This window comes from Echinococcus granulosus (genome assembly GCF_000524195.1).
Source record: "Echinococcus granulosus chromosome Unknown EG_S00085, whole genome shotgun sequence".
In the NCBI taxonomy this organism is placed as follows: Eukaryota; Metazoa; Platyhelminthes; class Cestoda; order Cyclophyllidea; family Taeniidae; genus Echinococcus; species Echinococcus granulosus.
The window spans coordinates 199,918-205,752 of record NW_020170465.1 but is presented as its reverse complement, the minus strand read 5'-3'; positions in this window follow the sequence as shown (position 1 = coordinate 205,752).

Sequence of the window (5,835 nt, the reverse complement as noted above, 5' to 3'; positions counted from 1 at the left end):
TTGTATTTACAAACAGGCACACAGGATTTGGCCTGATGGACTTTAATAACCTCCTACAATCCACTCGGGATGTGCCTTAGCTTCCCAAGCCCTCCTTTAATTCGTAATAGGCAATGTCAGTACTATTGGCCTATTCCCTCCCCAAACGGGAACACAGCCCGCAAATAACGTGCAGTTAGACACACTTTAACGCATTCCGTGTTTCCTTCCACCTCTGGTTGCATACCTTTTTAAACGGGAGGGTTGGTTAGATGGGGGAATTTTTCTTGTTTACGAAGCCTGGAGAAAGTTTACAACTTGACAAGGTCGAAAGGGGATGGGAGTTAGTTTCCTCCTCAAGGACTGACGTCACTCACTCAATCACGTGGTTGGCTTTTCCTTTGCCTGCCTCGCTCAATTTTTTTCGCATAATATGTAGTGGGTGGTTTGGTTTTGTGTCACCCTTTCTCATGAATCACCTTCGAGAGCGATTATCCTTGTTAAACGTTCTCAAATTATTTAGTTGTCAACTCGTTTAAGCTTATCACCCGGTTACGCTTTCGGATGGAGCCTTACCAGCCGATTGTAGCCAATAGTCGACGAGCGACATCCCCGGCCCTACTCCTATTGGTGGAAATTCAGGGAACCGATCATTCTTCTTTTTCACTTTTAAAATTAAATTTAGAATTCACTTGCTCTAATTCTAACTCGTAATAAAAATTGTAAAGATTCTGGAAAATACAAGGGAATGTTTTGATGGTTCCCTACAATACCTCGTCGCATTTGAATTTCTTGTCATTTGTGTATAGGCAGACATGAATTCGTTTTTTTTTTTGATGGAAAAGCATCTTTATGTGACAGGTTTTATGGCGTCTTTACTTATTTTCAAGACCCTTTTTAGTTTTGTGCAGTTCTGACTCTTCCCCCCAGTTCAGCCCTTCTTTATCAGTATGATACTGATAGCATTTTTAAAGTTACCTCGCTAGTCCCGATGCTTAAAAACAAATTTGTTTTTAAATAGGTTGATCAACAAGAAAAAAAGATACAGTTTGAACTGCTTAAGCAGCGAAAATGCTATCTGTAATGCTCTAAAATGTGTTGTAGCTATTCTACCTGATTGTGTGGTTCCCTCAATGCAAAGATGTTGATTAGTTCACAGTTTAGTTGAAGATTGTCTTCATCCTACTTCTTGAGTTGGTAATTTACGGAGTTTACGCTTTTTTCGTGTCACGTGGAAGGAAACAAACTTCAAGATTGTCATTTGTGGCCGATTTTTAGCCCTTTCCCACGTACACTTAAGCTGCTCAATCATGAGGTTCGAAGACCACTTTGTCCTTTCGAGCCTAAGCACATCCTAGTTTACAGAATAATCCCCAAAGATGGTTATTGTTTAACTCCTCGCTCTGGTTTCGTGGGCACTTTAAGGTTTCGCTGGACTGCATAGCCTGTTGGGCATCTCGTTAGCTTCAAGCCCATCCCTACGTCGGCAGTACTTATTCGTCCCAAGTATTATGCCTTCTTTCGTCTTTGAGGAAGTCTCGGGGCGCTTTATAAATCTAGAAATAGTAGAATTCACAAGAATAGCATATACTACTTAAATGCATTGGACCAATGCTAACCCGAAATCGTGCCCACCGCGATCGTATTCATGGAGTTAGATTGCATCCATGCAAAAGGGCTTGGTCAAGAACGGAGGCCCTTCAACAATCCATCCATTCACTCCATCTTAGAGTTGTCAGTTGATTTTTTGCAAAACACTTCATTTACTATTTCATTCTCTTGAAGTGTATTCGCAAATCTGTTTGAGCCGATTTTAGAGAGAAAATAAATGAGTTGGAGTGCTTTACAATTGAATACGGTAGTTCTCTTCCCTTCATCTTGTTTGCGCCATTTTTAGCACCTACTCCTTCCACACTCGTTTGAGCGTTTCCGGTGTGGAAAGGTGCTGGATATGCATCCTCCTTTCACGCCGTTCCATCTCCACACCGATTCCTCTGTACATTGACAACTAAGCTACCTGGCTGCACTTGCATTTCATATCGCTTTCAATGAAACAGGGATTCTGTTTATCTAAACTCCATTTGTCAAGGCGAACTTCCTAGCATATTCACGCTTGTCAGTGGATCACTTAATCCCCTAATCAATTATTCACATGTCATCCGGACTGATACGTACTGAGGATTCCCTGTTTGGTTTTCAAAAAGCGTCAAAACATCCCATAGAGACGTTTTCTTGCTCCGTCTTGCTTAATTGACCCATATCCATCCATCAGAGGTGGCATTAACCCTACAGAGTTAGTGCAGAGGCGGAAAAAAATCAGACTCATTCCCTATCAGACTCTGCTCTTTGGTCGCCGGGGCCGTACCCCTTAACCGTACCTCCTTTGACTACTCAACACGCCAGGCAATAGAGGCATCCGCTCTAAAGTCCATCACTCGTTTGGTCGGTGCCCTCGAGACGATCCAGGGTCTCGGTCATAAAATCGGCAGGCCAGTTTATAGCAGTTAGTGATGCACTTCGAAGCTAGCAGTGGAGTTAGTTACTTTCATATCCCCAAAGCCATCAACCCATTTCCCTAGGACATAATAGTTTCCCTTACCTTCCATTCTAAAATAAACTATCGAACGGGGGTTCGATGAGCATGTAACCCCTTAGTGCCCCTGTTTTGCACTTTTTTTGCTTCTGCCATAATTGTTTAGTGAACCCACCAATTTACCCTCCGGTTAATGCAAATTACCACGTCAAATCAAATCTATTTCATCTTTTGATCTTCCAGTCTCCTTCATGATTTAGAAGCGCTTAAACTAGCTGGAAATTGTAGTTTTGAATCCAAAAATGTGAGACCCGTTTTTGGATGGGCTAAATAAATTGTTAGTACCTCGTTTTGATTCGGACACCTCCTTCAGCAACTTTTCCGCGAATCCTCGAATTTCAAGTTAACACGTTTACCTGCTGAGGCTTTTAAACAAAGTTTCCTACCAGCATGTACAAATTGTAGGTCTCAATACCAACTACTCTTGAGCGCCAGTTCAAGTTACTTCGCTGTGTCAGGCACATTTCATACATGTCGCTCTCATGCTCACCTTGAAAGCCTTCGATCAGTGTAGAGAAGTTAGCATTTAGCACCTTGTCAAGGCATACCGTTCCGTTCTCTCCTATGATAGTAAAATGGAGTTCTGCCATGCTACTAGTCTCCCACTTTTTCTGTACGCTTATCATAAAGTTGATTCTAGGCTGGTGAGCCTTGCAACTTCCCCAGTAAACTAGTAAGTTCCCTAATTTACGTGTAATTTGTTAAAGACACGCGACTGAAACACTTACGCTCCAGATTATCCACACGTGCCAGTTAATTCCATCCCAACTTTAGCCGTTAGCATTTGCCGTCCCACGACGAGGCTCCACATCACCCGATGCTCAACTGAAACGTAATCGGCTTTACAAACCAAACATCAAGAGGAAGAGACTTATCACAGAGGTAAAAGTCTCACGCTCAAATGTCTTCACATTCCTGAGAAGTCAAGCTTACACTGAACACACAGAAAATGACAACTATGTAAAAGTTGATTATCCCAAAGGAAGGCAATGTGGATGGAGCAAGGAGGGAGGTAAAATACCCAACCTATTCAGACGTCTTCGTCCTCGTCACTCGCCTTGGTACTCCCGTAGCGCGCAAGTCGATCGAAGAAGTGGATAAGGGGGCGAGTAGGTCGCCCTAGAAGAAGTCAAAGAATACAGAAATTGATGAACCCGCCAACTGTGTCAGAGAATGGTGCAAAAGGCGTACGATTTCGTTCTCAGTTCAAACCCGTACCTGATACCTTAGCACAGTAACAGAATCCGCACATTTCGAAATATCCACTCCTGTTCCATTGTTTTTAACTTGGAAAGCAAAAAAGTCGTTGGAATTTTGGTCTACTTTGATGGTAGAAACTTCCACGATTCGCCTTCCATGGCAATGACACGGAGCCCAACTCAAGCTACCCTCTCAGTACTTCCGTGCTTTGATGATAAAGCTGCCCCAGACTGGTATACTCACGGACATTCCCGAGGAGAACTCCAGTGAAACCAAGATAAAAACCGGAAATGTCATGGCATTTCTGCAGCGCATAACCAATGTAGCAAAGCAGATTGATGGTAAATATTCACTACAGTTTCAAAGCTAACAAATCCGCGATTTTTCGACGCTCATCAAATAATTAACGAAACAAACCAACCACCGCCACCACACAATATCAGAGGTCAGGCAACCTTGAGAGTTGTTTATAGCACCTCACTCAATTATCACTGAACACAAATTTTATGGATGTCGCCTTACCAGCAAGTTGGAACAGGAAAACTACGCTGCCCATGGCCTCACGAACTCGTACGTTTTGAATACAAAAAGGAATCCTTTACTAGAAATCATAGACTCAATGTTTACTTAGAAAAACTATGTAAATAAGTACACATGGTCTTGAAAATGCCATCTGTGACCTCCTTTAGTAAAAGATCGAGATCCTTTGGCCCAGATCTCAAACTTTCGACATTTTCAAAAGTTCTACCGTCTCAAATTTTTATCCTATAAAACACAAAACTCGAGTTTCAATAAGAGGACCAATATGACAAGAGACAGAGCCCCAGTAGTGACGCTGTTAAGACTAAAAACTTCACACATAAAACCTCGAACTAAATGGCGGAAAACGCCTCATACAGTCGTCAAAAGCCACGTTCTTGACAGCCTAGATCTTGTGTAATACCTTGTTTTGGGATACAACAGGGTAAGCCTTAGAACCGAGACCGAGTAGGCGATATTTTAATGACGCCGTGCCTTAGTATCTCGTTTAAGCATATTTTTAAAAACTATCTTTCCGTACTTTGCTCGTGTAAAGTTTCTCACGGTTTCTAGTACTTTCAAGAGGCAAAAAAAGCTCTCATTCAAATATCCAATTCATGAGTACCACAAATACCCAAATTGAGCTGCAAACTGCTGAGGCTAGGTGTCGAGATCAGACCTTCGAGTAGAATATATTCACAAGAAAAAAGGGTTTTTGAAATACGAAACCTGATCCCACTAATGGGAGTTCTTGCGGGAACGAATTTGTACGAAGTGCCCTCGAAGCATGCAACGTCATGTTGCAAAGTATGGAAAATAAAACAAAACTCCTCAAGACCGGCATCTCGAGGCGAGCCTTGAATAGGGGAATAAATGAAAGAACGCAGACCCACCTGTCATACCTCGACGCATGCCGGGGTCATCGCCGACGGTTTTCATCACCCCCGCAATGTCCAGGTGCACGAAGGGGATACGTGGGCTCACGAAGCTCTGCATAAGAGGGAAGGCGGCATGACGGTGACAAGGGAGCAGGTGAAAAGCAATAGGTGTAATACATATCAGTTAGTTGACGATGAAAAAATATTAGATCGTAAAACGGAGTTGCACTTCGGAGGATGACATTTTAGATTTGTTTGACAAACGGTGAACATCGAATTCAGTTGACTCAATCAGTAAACTGAATGTGAAGAGTTGGCATTGTCAGACTGGAAGCAGTTGTTTCTGTGGCTTGTAGAGTAGTGGGATGAGTGACCGGCTGGCTGGTAGAGGCGAAAAATTTCGGGAACGGATGACAAAAGAACCCCCCCCCCCCAACTTGATAAGTGTTCGCCAGTTATTACCAGTCAGGCTGTCACCATCAGATCCAGCAAACGGGCAAATAATGACAGAAGCTCTCGAAACAATAGGGGGGAGGTACCAAACCTGCACATCGTTTGGAAATAGCGATAACCATTAGCGGAATAGCTCGATAGCTAATAAAGCCAGGCAGGTTAAATCCTGTGCCCCTGCTTATAAAGAGCGTTACTTTTGACAACCAAAAACAT